Source organism: Felis catus, chromosome F2, assembly GCF_018350175.1.
Source record: "Felis catus isolate Fca126 chromosome F2, F.catus_Fca126_mat1.0, whole genome shotgun sequence".
NCBI lineage: Eukaryota > Metazoa > Chordata > Mammalia > Carnivora > Felidae > Felis > Felis catus.
Genome location: NC_058385.1, coordinates 60470021 through 60489107, shown reverse-complemented (window position 1 = coordinate 60489107; position 19087 = coordinate 60470021). Strand labels below are relative to the sequence as shown.

General features: G+C 39.1%; 1 long non-coding RNA gene across 1 annotated transcript in view; it reads left to right on the top strand.

Annotated features, from left to right (window-relative positions):
- The window catches only part of LOC123383099, an 83138-nt gene that overhangs the window by 59846 nt on the left and 4205 nt on the right, over positions 1-19087 (top strand). The window lies entirely within an intron of this gene.

The window sequence follows — 19087 nt, the reverse complement described above, 5'->3', positions numbered from 1 at the left end:
AAAGTACAAAATTTGGCTCAGGTCATGAAGCCTAAATATACTTGGCTGATTCCCTTATGCTGTATTCTCTCCCACTATATCTTTTCAGTGGATAGTTACCCGAAAAAAACCTGTGTGACTATATGCTTGATGGTAAGACCTGTGGTTGACGTTTGATGGTTTGATGGTGTATTATGCCCCAGGCTGGGGCTTTTGTTTGAACTGACCAGCTGCAGTGGTTCTTTTGGTCATATGGCTGACTCCATCACTTCCAATGAAGGTCATGGTTATATAACTCTTGGTGCTTTTCAGAGAGGGATGGGGGAAGAGACAGAGCTTCTCTGTTGTAGCTGTCATTCTTGGTGACATAATTTTTGAACTGACATTGATTGACCATTTGCTATGTTTTAAGCACTGAGATAAGTGAATTACCCAGATTGCATTCTTTTAAAACTCATTTTTGTTTTTGGTGTTGATGGGACATACTAGTATGTGAGTTCCACAAGGGCAGCATTTTATCTTTCTTTTCACTGAATTTTCCTGGAGCACTGCTTGTTCATAGTAGGTACATAATAAATATTTGTTCAATGTAAGGATGAAGGAATTTCTGTAAGTCACAAGGCAACATGGAGACTTGAATCCAATCTATGTAATTCCAAAGCTTTAACTAATTTGTTACACTGTGAGTTAGCCTGGAATGGAATGACGAGGAAAAGATGGAATTATGAGGGTTGAACATAAGAAAAGCAGCAGTGTGGAAGAAGCCACTCATTTGGGGCACCTGGGTGGCTCATTCAGTTGAGTGAATGGCTCAGGTCATGATCTCATGGTTCGTGAGTTCAAGCCCCACGTTGGGCTTGCCGCTCTCAGCACGGAGCCCACCTCAGATCCTCTGTCTCCCTTGCTCTGCCCCTCCCCTGCTTGCACTCTCTCAAAAATTAAAAATTAAAAACAACAGAAAAAAAGAAGCAACTCATCTGAAGCTATTAATTAAGCAAAAATAGTGGGTCTCCACTCCGTGACTGAACTTGTCTTGGACTTTCTTGAGGCTAACAGAAGGCTGTAACAATGCCAGTTCTCTGCCCTCTAAAAGAGCAGACTGGCAAGATTAACTCTCATGGAATAATTAGTCAGCAATACGATAAATTAAGTGGGATGGCATCTCATTTCATACTGTCCACTCTAGAGCTTGTCATCCTTGGAATCACAAACATGAAACTTGTAAATTACAGCATTATGTTAGAAACTGAAATTATATCAATATGAGAATGACCCTCATGCTAGTTTTAATTAGTTTCAGTTAATCCAAATTACCAACATTTCTAATTTGCTGAAGCATAGTGTTCAAATGCAGTGTAATGCTTTGGATGGGTAGGAGGGTTCTCCTCTCTTCTCCTTTCCTCTCTCCACCCTCCCTCCTCTTCCTTTCTCTCTTCCTCCTTCTCTTTCTGTTTGCTTTCTTTCCTTTTCATCTCCTTCCCTCCCCTTCCTCCTCCTTTCCTTCTCTCCCCCTCTTCCTCATCCTTCTTTCTTAGATTTATTTTTCCATTTCCAAGTTTGTGATTGTAACCTTGTAACTTTTATGTGGATTATGAAGACGTAATGATACCCACTATACACATGAGAAAACTAAGTCATTGCAGACATTATGTAATTTGTGAATTTGGGGGTGAAAATGGAAAAGAAAAAGCATTTCATAACTTCAACTACCTTGTGCTTTTTGATATGTCCACAGATCCCAAAGCAAAATTTCAGGTTCAACCATGGGCACTGGTTTACAGTGTATAATGAATAATGATACATTTATTAAAGGTAAATGAATATGAAGGGTAGCTTGAAAGCCCTTTCTGACTTATTATTTTAACTTGAGTAGTTCACATCACTTTTCATCTATATTATAGGAATAATAATGGATCCTCCTATATCAGGGATGTAAAATCCTTTTATAAAGAGAGAATTATATTTTAAAGACTTGTTTTCTGTGGGATTAGATGGCCTTGGATTTGACCAAACATCGAGAAGTCCTGTCTTTGGGTATCATTTCTTGCCTACACTTGAGTAAGAGTTATTAGGTTGGTTCTGTTTTTTTGCCAGTAGGTGGTACTAGCAATTTGTATAGTGTTCGTGAACCTGTCCTCATAGGGGAAAAAAAGGCACGCTTGGGTTTTTTTTTTCAGCGTTTATTTATTTTTGGGACAGAGAGAGACAGAGCATGAACGGAGGAGGGGCAGAGAGAGAGGGAGACACAGAATCGGAAACAGGCTCCAGGCTCTGAGCCATCAGCCCAGAGCCCGACGCGGGGCTCGAACTCATGGACCGCGAGATCGTGACCTGGCTGAAGTCGGACGCTTAACCGACTGCGCCACCCAGGCACCCCATGCTTGGGTTTTTTGAGGAGATAAATAAACTCTTCAGACTCTGTGGTCAATGAGGAGCCTTTGGCTGGAAGCATTTCCTTAGGCTCTATGGTCTACCTACCAGGGATACAATCTCTAAATGGTTAAAATGTAATTATTTGAAGAGTTTTAGTTTTACAAAAGAAGAAATAAAAAATAAACAGTAGGGAGCTGACATCATATATCCCCCCCCCCCCCCCCCCAAGTAATTGGATTACCAATGACTTCTGATCATATGATAGCCAGTGCTAACTCATTTTCTGGGGAACATGCTATTAGATCAGATGGTAACTTTTTGCAAAAGATGTTCTAATAATGAAGCTGTGTTTGAAAGACATTCAGCAGAACAGGTTTATTGCTTCTCATATCATAATGGTTGTCATTGTCCTGATTCTAATAAGGCTAAAGTATTTTAGAAGCAGGTAGTTCTTGTTGGAGATAATGTCCCTGTATAGTTTTTTTGGGGAAAAAAGCCCAGTTAAACAGCTGAGATACCCAAAATGGACCATTTAAGGTTCAGAGTACTTTCCAAATGTGTTTTAATATGAAGCATATGAGAGAACCTTGTTAATTTATAGGAAGGTGGTTGCAACACTAAGTCCAATTAAAATGAATGGTAACATTAATGTGAAGGGGAGCTAGTGTCATCACCATCTCTTATTTTCCTCAACTGTCACCCTCCACAAAACAATAAGAAATGAAACACGACCACAGACAATCCTACTGTTACTTAGTTTGTAGACAGGATGGGACAAAGTGGTGGAATTCCGAGCTGAGGACCTCACTGTAGTTCTCAACTCTTGCAGCCTGGGGGACCGAGTTGGACAGGAGCCTTTGGCCATGAAGACTGTCCTCAAGTCTATTTCAATGACTGTATATAAAACCCCAAGTGAGATAGGAATGCATAGAACTGCTGGAGTTTTCATTAGTTACTCTTTAAACCCAGCTGTATTTTGCCTTTTTCTTCTTCATGCATTAATAGAGTTAAGGATTATTTGCTTAGTGCTTGTAAAATTTTCAGTTTTGGTCCAGACTAGGATAATACTCCTCTTTTGGGTTTTCTCCTGCTGGTGGGTGGGCAGGCAAGGGGCATCCTTATTTGCCTATCTGGCAGCACTATTGTGAGTTATATTTATTGACTGGAAACTTGGCAAGACTAATATTTTTTCTCAGTAACAAGACACTACCCTCAATTTTTACTTACAAGATTCCACGGCAACCAGGTGGAACATACATCATTAGCTTACTGAATAATGAATATATTTTAAACCATGACTTAAAGCTGTTCATTTATAGTGTATTAAACCAAAGAAAAGTTTTAATGCAAGCCCAGTTTTATGCAGTAGAATTAACTAAACCAAAATGAGTCTTCTTTTTTTTTTCTTCTTTGGTCAACTTTATTGAAACTCATTCAACTTTCCAAGAACTAAAAATTAGCTTCCTGTCTTGACTGTTTGGAATTACTTACTGTCATCTGTTTCAGACGTTAAAGGATGTGATTTAATATCAGCAATAAGGCCTCTTTTCCTCATTTGGCAGGTGTTAATTATTTAAACACTACTCATTTTAATTTGTTTCCAACACTCTTTTGAGTGATTTGCTTTACAGGTTTCATTATGTGCATTTCTTGAAAAAAAAATCAAAAGGAAGACAAGTTGAAGCCCTGGAACCGCATTGGCATAATCTGTCTATTGATAGGTGGGGCAAGGCAAGGTTGTATTTCATGTATTATGATCTTCATGATCTCTGCTGATGGAATATAATATACAATACATCATTTTTATCTTCTTTGTAATAAAAAGTTGCTCTAGACACAAAGCCTCGGGTCCCTGCATGCTAATGAACTTGACTGACTGACTGGAGAAAGCCTTTGCATTTCCTGATCTGTCAATTAGGAATGAGCCAGGCAACTAGAATAATTGAAAATAGAGGACAGACATTTTCCCCAATGAAACCATTCCTTTCTTGAATTTGGGGTATCATCCTTTTTGTCAATTCTTGCTGCTTTGTTCCCTCCAGCTGAACTGGCTTCTGCTCCGTGATGAGTCTTGTTTATAAAAAGCTGTGGGCTTGCGTTTCCCCCAGGTTAGGTGCTTGTCAGAGCCTCCTCTGCTCAGATGGTATGGCCCTGTGTGTGCTCATATGGAAAATCAGCTTTGCACTGGACAGAAATGCTGGTGTCACTTAAGTCAGGCACTAGCCTGAGTGCTTGATAGAAAACTTTTTCAGAAGACTCACATCTAAATTTGAAAAGCAGAGGGATACGGACAAAAGAGAAAGCTTTCACAATCCCTCTGGGAGAGGAGAAACTGACAACCCCGTTTTTTTTTCAGTAGTACACAGCAAAGTAATTTCATCTCAGTGTGAAATGGAAAAGGTGGGTGTTTGTTTAGATTGAGGCCATTTGGTAATGATTTTAACACTCATTGGAATCTCTTAGCCAAAGTATTCCAGGGACAAAGTCTGTAATGAACACTTACCCTCCCAATTAAAGTTTCAGTCCCAATGAAAATGTTACCTGATATTCTCCTTCTCCTATTTTAAGTTTTTCAGTCTTTGCTCTGTTTTTGCCTTCATGATTGGTGGCCTCCTCGCTCATCCTTTTTCCAGTGAAATTATTCTTCCTTTGGCAGCCAGCAACAAAGCCAAACAGGCTGATCTTCCAGCTTGAGAATCAGGTTCATCAAACTCACTGGCCTTTTAGATCTGAGGGCTGGATGAATGGACTGAACTTCTGGGTGAAACAGCTTTATTTCCTCCACTGAGTGGAAGAGGGAGTCATTAAGTCTTTATACATAAAATGTTAATAAACGAAAGCCTTAACTATTTCAAACATGACTCAGTTATCTAAGTTAGCTGTTATTCAGTTTGCTGTTTTCCAAATCTCCGAGGCCACTTTCGGTTTGGGGCTAGAGGGATGCCTGTGGTTGAAGTGGTGGCAAAAGTATGTAATGTGAAATGCACTTTGTAATGAAGAGCACAATAGCCTTGCTTGTCATTCTTCTCCATGTGTCGACAGAGCCTGCGAAGATAACATGTGTGGCTTCGTTGGAAATCATCACAAGAATGGGCGGAGGGCTCATGTAGATGAAAAATAGATGAGAACTAAGACCTTTGAAAACATTTCAGCGTTTCTTCTTCTGTTCATTCATTTGTTCAACAAATGTTAACTGAATGTATATTCTGTATTACAGGGGAAATTCAATGTTTCAACAATCCAGTGGATCGGACAAAACTGTGAACAGAGAATATTAATCAGTGTGTCACATGAACCAAATAGCAGTGTTCTAGATGAGCTGAGAGCAGAGAGACGCCTACATCCTGGGGAGTTTAGGAAGGCTTCCCAGAGGAGGTAGTATTTGAGTTGGGTGTTGAAATAGTGAGTAGGTGTTCATCACGTAGAAAGGGGGATGGGTTGGGGAAGCAGGTGGTAGAGGGTATTCCAGGCAGAGAGGAGTAAGGAAGTTTGGGATAGCACTGGTGCACATGTCAGAGAACACTCAGGATTTGGAGACATGGCAGGATGGGCTCACACTGTGCAGGGCCACGCTAGGAAGTTTAATCTCTTTGGCAAAAGCAAGTGATCCTCTAAAAGGCTTTAAGCTGGGAAGGGTCAGCGTTACAGTTACGTTTTAGATAATCACTCTGATGACTGAAAGGCAGACATTTTCAGCAAGGGAAGGAGAATGAAATTGGAAGACGACTGAGGAGAATTGAAAGAAACACAGGTGAGGGGTAGGTTCTGAGCTAAGCTAAGGCACTCACAGAGGGTATTATGTAGAAAACTGGAAGAGTCTAAACCTTATCCTACTTGTGAGCTAACAAGTTAGTCTGCCACAGTTGAACATACAAATCCTGGCAGAAGACATAAACCTTGAAGTTAGAGACAGATGCTTTGTTACCTACAGCAAAAACAGCAGCTAGAACAGCAAGCAGTGTCAGTCCCTGTGCCCCAGTCCTCACAGGGTGACTCCATAAGGGTAGGGTGTTACCTATGTGTGTAAATGGGGTGTACCCCAGGAGAAGACCCCAAATTTTAGTACACTCTGATCTTTTACAGGATCACTAGCATAGCTTCCCATCTTTCCTCCAGAGAGAGAGATTATTTATTACCTGGCATGTAAGCCAGTCTCTTCTGTGTGAAAGGGGCAAGCCATCTCTAGGTTTATAACCCTGGGATGTAAATAAATGTCTCTGAAAAGATGCATCTCTAAATCTCTCCAGAGGGATATACTGTCTCGAGCTTTCTAAGCTGTCTGCTATTTAAACATGTTCTTTGCTCAGAAGGCCCATTGTGTGAACATGGGAAATTCATGGAGGTTCATTATCAGTGCAGAGATGGAGAGGAAGGGCTAAATAAATAAAATTTGTGAAGGAGAATTGTCAAAGAACTATACAAAACAAAACCCTGGAAGCTGATTAGATGGGGCGGAGGTTGGGGAAGGAGGCTGAAGGAGGCCTCAGGTGTGACCAAAGTTTCTGATTTGGTAGATTTGATGGTAGGTGGGTAGTAAGAGAAGAGGAGCCTTTTTTTTTTTGGTGATGGAATGGGGGTGCAGATGCAAGGCACGAGTTAACAGGTTAGAGGTTGGTTTGCATAAATCGACTATACCTGAAGATATTTGGGGTTCTTCGAGAAGTGGCTAATTTTTTGTGTGTCATTAGTGGTTGCACAAATAATAGGGAAGAAAAATACAAACAGTAAGCAAAGAAAGCCAGAATTCCACACCTCATGTGGACTTAGATTTGTTAGTTTGTTTTGTTTTTGGAGAGTGGCAGTGGCATCCTATTAGACAAAAAAGAAGTAAGAGCTATGTATTACTTAACCCTCATTTTGGGAAATGGGCTTCAAGGGGAACTTGAACTTGCCTAGAGTAGAGCTCCGAAAATACTTTCCATCTTCCAAATTGCCACCGAGCAATTACTCCTACAAAGCAGACCCGTGACAGGCTCTGGACAGGTGAGAAGTAAAATGGCATAGAGGGGGAAGTGCCCAGCTCTTTAAGATCTTCTAATGAGCTGCTGTAATGGCAGAGACTGGGAATCCTGGAATGCATTTTTCATTTTTATGGGAATAGCAAGGTGTGGTGGAAAGGACATTGGACCGGGAGTTGGAAGGTCAGGGTAGCTGCATCATTGACTAGTCATAGAAGCCTGAGGGATTGCTAGGCTACCTGAGCCCTCCATTCATCTTTTAAGTGGGGAGAAGACTGCTGTTCATCAGTGCTTTGATCATCAAGTGAAGAATATTTCATAAACTGTGATGATCTTGCAGGGATAAATTGTTGCATGCCTTTGCCTTTGAATCTGAATTCTACAAACATTCAATGACGGTGCTTAATACGTATTAGGATTTGAAGCAAAAGATGTTATTGCTGGTTTTTTTCTCCTCTTCTTTCTCTGTCTATGAGACCACTGTCTTTTCCTTTTCCATAGCTTGTGGGATGGGTAACCATCTGTAGCTTTTTATGTGTGTATGTGCCTTCTTTGATTATGTACAGAGCATTCTACAAAGTTTGTACCTAAATCAATATAAGGCAAATAGAAACTTGCATTGTAAATAGATAAGAAAGTATCTTGTCATCCCTTCACTGGGCTTAAAACATGAGAGCTTTTTGGGGAAAAAAATTAGTGTTTTTTTTTTTCTTCTGATTGAGGTTTATTTTTAGTGGAAGCTTTCTTTTTCCTTGGCATCTATGGTATTTAAAATACAATTTTATTACCCATGGTATCAAATAACTGTATATTATCCAACGTGCAGAAGGTACTGTGTCTGGATTGTTATGAAAATGTCAATTATGATTGCATCACTTTAGGGCTGGACATTTAATCTGAGAAAATAAACTAAGCATGTACGCATGTTCTGCATTTCAGGGCTTGGGTTCTAACTTCTTTTCTGGTGTATAACTACTGGCTGCTGAATACACGAGACTCTACTTGATTCTAATGTAATATATGAAACCCTTGTTACAACTTGTCTTCAAAAGTTCACATGCTTTTCCTCTTTAGTCAGTTTAAAACATTACAAGCTACACTTTATCTTTAATTATTGCTCTTTTATATACTAATTGCGCAGGCCAAGCTGGGTGAGTTTAGAATTTTGGTACTGCTTGGCCTTCTGAATCCATGCATTTTATTTCAGGCTTAAGCACCTAATTAAGGTGGGACACTGAAGAGAGTCCAGTTTGGCTTCCCAGGTACAAGAAACGAGATGTAAGATTGCTCCATTCCGATGTCTGGCGAGTCCAAGAAGAGTGAGGGAAAGGCTGAGGAGAGGAGAAAGATTACTTTTCAGAGAAGTATGGAGACACATAATATTAGCGTTACAAGGGATCTAAGTGACCCTTTAATCCAGAGGGACAAAGAAGTGAATTAACTGGACTTGTGAAAGCAGTTTGTTTTTTGGGACAAAGTTGGGCAAGAATCCTGTTCCAAGTTGAATCTTGAACCATCTCTGCTCCTCAGGTCGTGCTTCTCCTACCTGAAGTTTGAGAAAGAGGTCCGAAGAGAGAAGAGCCAAGGGGCAGGAGAAATGTCGACTTAGGGGAGAGGTGTTAATGGAATTTAGCTCAGATTTCATTTCATGGAAAAGAGATCAGTCAGTGTTATGAGCTACTAAATGTGACTAGATTGCTTAAGAGCTCGCGAAGATTTACAAACTCCTTGGGTTATTTCCTCTGAATTGCAGTAGATTTTTATACAGTCCTTCCAGTTTAAGGCACATTGGGTTGAATAACAAATCGGTTATTTTGAACTGTTTTGTTTCACACCTGTTAAGAGCTAATAAATTGCAGTTCTTTTCTTTGCAAAACATTATCGAAATAATTTAGATGTTGCCCTGCCTTGGACATTACCAACAAATTCTTTGCACTTGGGACTTAAAACAGCAACTTGACTAGTCGCTAGAGTTGGGAGAATAATCACCCCAGTTCAGAACACCTGGAATCCTCATCAGTTCTTGGGAAACACTGCCACCATTGTCCTTTGGGTGATGTGAGCTAATTGTAGCATTACTGTGCAATAGCCCTTTATTTGGGACTAATAAAACCATAACCTCATTGGAAAGTATGGTGCTTACCCATTGGACTCTTGTATACGCTCAGTAATGTCTGCATTAAAAAAAGAAGAGAAATAGAACCCCTCTTCTGCTAATAGAAGAAAACATATCTATTTATACTTAAGGGCACTAGCTAGAATATTTCTTGAGCAAGATTATGCAGTGTGTGTGTGTGTGTGTGTGTGTGTGTGTGTGTGTGTGTGTGGATAGGGGTGAGTAGGCATGTAGTTCTGTCAAGATAAACAAAGCCTGGAGGGCCTGGAACCTGGAAGGGTGGTGGTACCGATGTGCATGGGGTAGTGTGTTTGGTTGTAGTGAGGACAGCTTGTCTCCTCATTTCAACATACTAGGCAGGAGACAGCACAGCTGAGTTTCCCCAAATGGCTAGTGCTATAGCCTATCTTTTTCAATGTCACTGGATTGATCGATCATTAAGATGTCTCATGTTTTTAAAAAGAGACAGCTTACTGACAAGCAGAATGGGCATTTAAAAAAATCTTAACAGGGAAAGAAGCCAGACAGACTGAAAGAAAACTATTTAAAGTATTGTTTTGGAAAACATTACTACCTTTGGCTAATCTTTTAATTCTGATAAGTAGCCAACGATTACGTTGGTGGGCAAGTCTCATTTCCTTGATAAAGCCTCCCCTGACCCCATGATGGGATCTCTTTTGCCTCTGCTGTCCAGTGGCATCTGTTGTCTGTATCACTCATTTGCCAGTGAATCTCGTCTTGTTTCGATCTGACTTTTGCTCATCATTTAAACCTTTTGCTTCAGTTTGACTTTGTCTTTGCTGGTTAGAAACTCAAGATTAGTTGGAGATAAGACCATTCTCTTATGTGTCTTGTTTTTTCTTAGTGTTGCATGGCCAACATAGGGTGGGCGCTAAAAAATGTATCTGTTGACTTGATTTACTATAGAGTAACTTCAGTAGAGTAAGAAGCAATTTTACTCTTTTCTGAAGCAGTAAACAGCCATTATTTTGTTATTGTAAGGTTGCCTAAGGCCAGGTTTTCAGACTAAAAGTGAGTGTGAGCCATCTATCAAGGAAATAGAATTATTTAACACAATAAACATTTTGGTGTACATTTGGCCTAGAGGAAATTTTTTGTCTCTCTATATGGCCCAAATTCTTCAAATAAGGACATATTCCTTATTCTTTGTGTTTATGTTCCTGGTTATCAGGGAAATCCAAGTCTAATCTAAAAAGGGGGGTAAATGTACTCTAAATGTAGACTAATGGTGAGTAAAATGCCAGGATGATTTTGAGAGTGTTTCTTAGAAAAATATCAGTAAACATTCCAACTTGAGTCCAGGGTTGCAAGGCTTAGATCTGGGGGTGAAGTCTCACAGTCAGCTCTGTAAATGATTAAGATTACAGGTTGCTACAAGCATCAACATCCTGCGTGCAGAAATGTTTCTGCTCACAAGGTTTACTACAGTGTGGAAAGTGCCATCCAGTGCCTCTCATGACCCTGGGAAGTTTCAGGAATTCTTAATCAGTTGATTTCATGTTTTCAGGCTAATTCCATTTCCTATTCTGAAGACTGAAAGAAAAACATCAGTGCTTAAAAAAACAGTTTAGGATTCTTGCTTTTATCTTGAAGAATGTGATTATTAATGGCTATTTTAGAAGTGCTTTTAAATTTGGAGGCATTTTCCCCCCTCCTTATTCATGAATCCTGAAGCTGCAACCAGTAAGCCGTCTCCCCTTTCTTCTACTCTTCCTTCTTGCTATTTCAGACCCTCAGGCAAGCTTTTCATCCTCCTCCTGTATGCCACAAAATAGAGGAGCTAGTTGGAGGCCTGCAGCTTTTTGTGTGTGTCAAAGGAAGGGATCCAGACCTCTTTAATGTAACAGCACCCATTGGTCAATCCATCTCACTCCTTTCCATAACCATCAGCCCTCCCCCCAAAGTCCCTTGGCACCCTTTGCCTTGAAGCCAAGGCCCAAGGAGATCAGACAGCCTCTCTTGCCTTGCCAAGCATCACTCAGCCTCAGCTGAAGTAATGTTTACATATATGATCATTCCATGCCATTTAAAATATGTAATGGATACTGTGAAAACAATAGGCATATTCAAGCTTCAGTGCTGTGCACAAATGAGAGAAATATTCCAATACTCATATCAGAGCCTAATAGGTATAATTTTGCTCATGATAGAGTAATGTGCAGCAGCTTTCCCCAGACTGCCGGGTAAAACAAAGAAGTGGTTGTCAACCTTTTCAGAATCAGATGTTAATGATATTTCGTGTCTTTGTTGAGTCTGTGGAAAGCAGCTACTGCACCTAGAAGGGAAATGACTTCCATACCAACCGCCCTCAGCCAAAGTCATTCGGACTGGGAAAGCTGGACCGAGGCCATATTTACATTTCGGAGAGAGGTGTGAAGGAAGATTTCAAGACAGAATGGACTGAGCTGCCTCCCACTTGCCTTACCCTATGTTCAGTCTTATCTATGCTATGAGGGGTCTTACTAATTCCAACATATAGAAGGGGAAAATGTAACGTAAACAAAGGGCCGACGTGTTTTGGCAAAGGAGGGAAGTGTTTTCTGCATTTCGTGTATTTTTGGAAACCTCTGAAATCCCAAAGTCATACATCTTCCAAGGTTAAGAGGGGGGTTTATTCAAGCATCGCCTATGCTCAGCAGCGTGGGGGGCAGGGACTTTGCTGCATCTTTGTAGCAAGCAGCTAACTCTTCGGTTTTCTTCTCAAGCTGGTTAAGAGCTGCAGCCATCACATAGCTTGCTTTCCGCATCTTCCTCAACCCTCCTTTTACACATTACATTGTGTCTTCACTTCAACAAAATTCTACTTCCATTTGTTTTAAGAAAAGGTCTGAATTCTAATTCAAGTCCTCCCAAAGAGTAGGGCCCCTTAGCACTATGTTGATGAAGCTGCTGGGAATTAGGCCACTGTTTTGACCAGATACATGTAATTTTGATCCTAAATCTTTTTGACCAGATACATATAATTTAAACGTAAATCTTTAGACACTGTACAACTAACACTCTTCTCACAGGTACAGAGATGAGGGTTGGATCCACACCATTCTTAGGGAAACACAGAGTCAACTAGGATCGTAAAAAGCAGAAGCTATACCACAGTCACACTTAATATTATACTTTGATTGAAATCCCATTTTCAGAATGATTGTAGTATGTCTTTAAATAAAGACCTTCCCAGAGTTGTACAGATGAAAATCAGGGGATATTTCTCTTGTCATGTGTGCTCACTTACGAAGTCTATGTCAACTCATCTCTGTAACTGTGAAAATTTTATTTTATAATTAAATTAGAGGCAACATGTCTGCCAATATGGAACCTCTTGTGTTTATACATGTACTCATGTAAGAGTCCCACAGAAGTTCTGAAATACTTTATAGACGTAATTGTGATTGTATGATGTGTTGATTAAGACATTTTCCAGACTTGATCAATTACAGGGACTTTGGCACAACTAATTCAATCATTTCAGTTATTTTGAAGTCTGTTTCTGATTGCCATAGCTTAGTGTCTTGCTGTTCAAAGTATTGTTTGTGGACCAGATTGGCAGCATTTGAAACTTGCACAAATGTGGAATCTTGGGCTCCAAATAAGACTTACTGGATCAAGTGCCGGTGCTTCTGGTCTGCCAGTGATACTTGAATAGTAAGGACCTGGTAGATTCTAAGTTAGGTGTTCAGGTCATTTTGAAGTTTACAGAGCTTTGGAAGTATGCATGCCTTTTTTTTGTCGTCAGGAGGGAATTATTTTATCTATGATTGAATAACGTAGTAACATCCTATAAGTTATGTGGTTTCCCAAAGAACCTGCTTTAGGGGCATCTGGGGGACGCAGTCGGTTAAGTGTCCAACTGGCTCAGGTCTTGATTTCGTGGTTCACGGGTTCAAGCCTAGCACTGGGCTCTGTGCTGACAGCTCAGAGCATGGAGCCTGCTTCGGATTCTATGTCTCCCTCTTTCTCTGTCCCTCCCCGCTCATGCTCTGTCTCCCTCTGTCTCTCAAAAATGAATAAAAATGTTAAAAAAATCCAAAGAACCTTTTTTTATTTTTTTAATGTTTATTTATTTTGAGAGAGAGAGAGAGAGAGCGAGAGAGCACATGTGCAGGCATGCACAAGTGGGGTGGAGGCAGGGAGAGAGGGAAAGAGGGAGAGAGGATCCCAAGCAGGCTCATGCTGTCAGCGTGGAGCCCTACACAGGGCTCCATCCCATGAGCAGTGAGATTATGACCTGAGCAGATACCAAGAGTCACATGCTTACTGACTGAACCACCCAGGTGCCCCAGAACATGCTTTATTTTTCAGAAGTATGCTTTTGGCAGAATCTGACTAATTAATTTATTAATTTATGAATTCCTAAGGGTGACTTTTGGATAGAATATGCAAATAGTTGTATATTTACAATCAAGTATCTCAATCATGTAGATGAAATACTTAAGTATCATTGGAAATCTAAAATAATTTAAAAACAATAATAATAGTAATAGGTAATATTCATACAGCAGTATGTGCTAGGCTCTCTTCTAAGCACTTTACATATATGAACTCATTGTACCTTCTTGACAATCCTATGAGATGTCTTATGATAATGGCCACTTTACAGATGAGGAAACTGAGACATAGAGAAATAGTGACTTGCCCAAGTTCACATAGCTAAAAAGTGGAGAAGTTGGGATTGGTTTGATTGCCTTTTACAAATACTAGATGGTGATTAAGCAAAGAATTCCAGGTTGGATGTTTTTTTGTTTTAGAGCCCAGTACATTCTCTTGTTTTACATATGACGGAAATGAGGGGCAAAAAAGCCATGGGGCTTTCATAACATTACAGATAAATATATGGCAATTGGCATATCTTAGCCCCCTTGTAGCTTACACATTAGGACTTCATAATCTCCCTGGCAGATAGGCAGATATTCTGGTGTCAAACCAATGATGACATTTTGCTTTACTACTTCAAGGAAAGAGGCTGACATAAGTACAGATGATAGTGCCCATAAATTGGTCGCTTCTTATGTGGCAGAATTGTGCTTTCTCCTTTTTATGCCTCTACTAAACCCTGTCCAGATGTGTACTGTTGCACCAATTACTCTGATTTGCATTATTTGTTGACATGACTGTTCCACACTGAGGCTTGAGAGCTATGGCCATGTTTTATTCTTTACAAACCTAATATTACCATGGACTATGATGCACAGTAAGCTCTTAGTAAACCATTGTCATGTGGACCAATGACTACTCCTTACCACTACAGATATGCTATGGAAATGGGTGTGAGGCTTGGCTGGCTCATATAGGAAAGGAAGGAACTAAGACCAAGTTGAACATGGAGAGGCAGGGAGTACAGTTTCATGGGCCATTGGTCGCTTTGGTAGTGCTTTGTGCATGTGAGAACACAGTTCAGTGTTTTGGCCTGATTATTTCTTTCCTGTATCTCTTCATGTGCATATTTTCTGGTTTTCTATGTAAATTCTCAAAGGCAGCAACTCCTTTTCTTTACTTCTTTTGTACAGTACCTGGTTTTATACCACACGCAGAGAAGAACTGGTGAATGCTTGTGGGGATAATAATGAAATTGTTAATCTGCACCATGGAGAATTTATATTATCCTTTCCTGGGAAAATATTCTCCTTGAAGAATTTCATTTGTTTAGCTAGGTAGATGAATCTGCTGGTCAGAGTCTTGGAATAGTTAAAACATGGATGTTTTAATTTTTACTAGCCTATGGTTTTAAAATACAGTCACACTTGGGGCTCCTGGGTGGCTCCATTGGTTAAATGGCCAACTCTTGATTTCAGCTCAGGTCATGATCTCATAGTCATGGGATCAAGCCCTTTGTTGGGCTTTGTGCCGAGCATGGAGCCTGCTTGGGATTCTCTCATTCTCCCTCTGCCTCTCCCCTCCGCTCACTCTCTCTCTCTCTCAAATAAATAAACATTAAAAAAAATACTTTTAATGATCAAAGGAGCCCTTACTAGTCCAGAGAGTCCATAATCAGAGCATTTCTCAGTTATTTAGGGGAGTCCCCAAAGAATTGGCCCATATATCCCCAGAAAACCAGAAAACCAGTCAACTGTAGTTATCACTTGGCTCCTTCCCCCCCCCCCCCCCCATTCTGACTAGTATTTATCCACAACTTCTATCTTCCAAGCCCTTGCATGAAATGTAATGGAATTGCTACTGTAAAATGTATAAGGAAAGGTCAAGAAAAGTCATTTGAAGAAGAATGAGTCTTGTCCAATCAGATTTATTTTTAAATATTAAGCTATTTTTAGATGATCCACATGTATTTAAAAGAAATAATTCAGTGAGTTCTCATGTAACCTTATCTAGTTTCTCTGAATGGTAACTTCTTGCAAAACTATAGTACATTATCACAACCAAGATATTGATATTTATATTGATACAGTCAAGGTAAAGAACATTTTTATCCCCACAAAGGTCTGTCATGTTGCTCTTTTATAGCCACATCCACTCACCTCTACCCACCAACTCCCACCCTCTCCTGAACTCCTGGCAACCATTAATCTGTTGTCTGTTTCTATATATATGTTTTCAAATCATAAATTGTATATAGTCTGTAACCTTGTGAGATTGGCCTGTTTCACTCAGTACACTTCTCAGGAGATACATAGAGGTTGTTGTGTGTATAAATACTTTATTCCTTTTTTATTGCTGTGTAGTATTCCATGATACGGACCTACTACAGTTTAACTATTCACCCATTGAAGAATATCTGGGTTGTTTCTAATTTTTGGCTATTACAAATAAAGCTGCTATGAAATTTGTGTACAGGTTTTTATGTGGACGTTTCATTTCTCTAGGATAAATGTTAAGGAGTATAGTTGCTGGGTCATGTTATAGTTACAGGTTTTTGTTTTTGTTTTTTAAAGAAAGTATCTTCTATAGTAGATATTTCACTATATATAGGATTCTGGGATGACAGTTCTTTTAATTCAGCAGTTGAAAATAATTTTGGTGATTTCCTTTTCATTTCCATGGTTTCTGAGGAGAAATATATTATTGTTAGAATCCCCCACCCCCCCACATTATTAGTAAGGTATTTCTCTCTCAACACATTTAAGATTTATTCTTTTTTAGTTTTCATAAATTTGACTATGATGTGCCTTGATGTGAATTTGTTGGGATTTATCCTGTTAATATTTACTAATTTCTTGAATCTGTAGATTTATGTCTTTTGCCAAATTTGGGGAAGTTTTAGTCATTATTTCTTTGAGTACTTTTTTTAGCCCCACATCTTCTTTCTCCTTTTTTTCTGGGACTCTGAAGATGTGAATGTTAAAGCAGTTCCTTGAGACTCTGTTAATTTTTTTCATTCTATTTTCTCTCTCTCTCTCTTTTTTTTTTTGAGATTGGGTAATTTCTGTTGTTCTGTGTTCCAATTCAATGATTATTTCCTTTGTCTCTTCCATCCTCCCCTTGAGTTTATCTATTCAGTTTTTTTATTTTGGTTCTTGTATTTTTCAATTCTTAAACTTCTCTTTGGTTCCTTTTAAATCAGCTACGTCTTTACTGAGACTTTCTGTTTTTTATTTGTTTCAAGTGTATATTCATACTTGTGCATTGAAGCATTTTTATAATGGATGCTTTACAAAACTTTTTCAGATAATTCTAACATCCCTGTCATCTCAGTGTTGGCATCTATTGATTGTCTTATTTATTTATTTTTTTTATTATTTTTTTAAATTCCAGTTGATAGACTCCTGATTGTTGATTTGTAATCTTAGGCTGAAACCCAAGTTTCAGATACTGTGTTATGTGAGACTGAATCTTATTTAAACCTTCGATATTAACTGGCTCATTCTGACACACCCCTCCAGCAGGGGAAGGGAGAGGAGATGCCACCTCTTTCATGATATGCAAGGGTGGAGATCAGGTTCCCCACTGACATTCATTAACACTTGAGCAGGGAGGGAGAGTCTTCTAGATACTACTAAAAGGAATTGAAAGTTCCAGCTCTATGCTAGACCTCCATTAACTCCTTGTCTGGCAGGGGTAAGAGTGATTTGTTGTTGCTTGCTGCATGGTTTCCACTGATACATCTGGGGGTGCCAGTGGCCTCATTACCACTGGGTGGTAGTGAAAGTTCTGATTCTGCTTACTCCTTCTCTGGCACCATTCCAGTGGAAAAGAGGTGGGGTGCCTTCTTACTCTCAAGTTGGAATGGAAGTCTAAATCTCTGCGAGGGCTTTGCCGGCTTGGGTTGGGGTTGTGGCCATAGTTGTTTTTTTTTTTTTTTTTCCCCTATGGTGTTTGGCAAAAGTAAAATGATTATAGTCTAAAAGTTTTGTTATTTTCTAGGCTGCCCCTTCCTGGTCCTTTGGCCGGATATAACAGGCTTTGTTGGGACTCCTCTTCTCTTCTCTTCCATCTGAAATTGTTGGTGTTTCTAGATTGTCACTGTCTTAAGTTCCAAATCTGGAATATATGAAGCAAAAAAAAAAAAAAAAAAAAGTTCAGGGAGCTCACCACTATGTAATTTCAAAGTCCCTAGCCAGTCTGCTTTCTTTTTTCTTTCACTGTTTTCTTATATTATTTTCATATATAATGTTCTATGATTGTTATTTGCATTAGTGGAAAGATTAGAAAAAAAATTTACCTACTTTATCCTTTTAGAAGCAAATTTGCTCTATCAGAGATGAACAATTATTATAAAGATACAGAAAAGTTAGCAAATTTTTTATTCAACCCAATGATTTTAGGTAAATAGGCTTCTGGCCAGTTAATGTTTGGTGAGTTACCCTAGAACTAATATATCAATGGATAGAAACACTACTAGGGAAAACTAGGTGGAAGGATTTGTCTTCAGAATGGAGCTGTGCTCTGATATCCTTTGGGCAATTCTTTTCGAGCAGTCATAGAAAACTGAAAGAGCAGTAAGAATACTTAACTATTTTTCATATCAATTTCCTATTATAAAATACTTTTAAAATATCTGATATGTATAAATGATTCCTATTAATACACCAGGTATCTCTTTGTGAGGAATAACTATAGTTTATTAGTTTAACAATTTTAAGAGTAACTAATTAAGACAAACTATAGGTTCTTAGATGGGTCCATGGGAACAAGAGGGTTCACATAATCAACTAACACTGATTTACTAAGCAAACTGAATTGCCGAGATTTCCTTTCAAAAGTAACCAAACAATTTGTGGTGTTGACCTTTCACTTTCAAGGGCTGCTGCTTAGATTTTTACTGTAACACCAGATAACTCATCCTTCCTCAAATAATGTCATACCCTAGGTTGCAAAGCAGTGACCCATCAACTGCATTCAGTGCACTGATATGCGTATTTCATAGCATGGAATGTTAAACATTTTTAAGAAAACCCTCAACTCAATAGATTTTAGGTAATAAAAAGGGTTTTTTGTCTTATCCTGAAAAAAAATATTGAGTAATCTAGAGATGGTTGACCCACACTCTGTTGGGCAGTGTAGTTCTGAACTGAGAACTGACTAATTCTAACTACTCTTATTTATGTTATCTCTCAGCTTTTAAATGAATGAATTAGTCTGAATACTTTTCACAGAATATCTTTGAGGGAAGTACATTCCTATAGCTACAGTAATATAAGTGAAGAATATCCTGTGAGATGTCCTGAATTATATCCAAAGATGTGTTCTTACT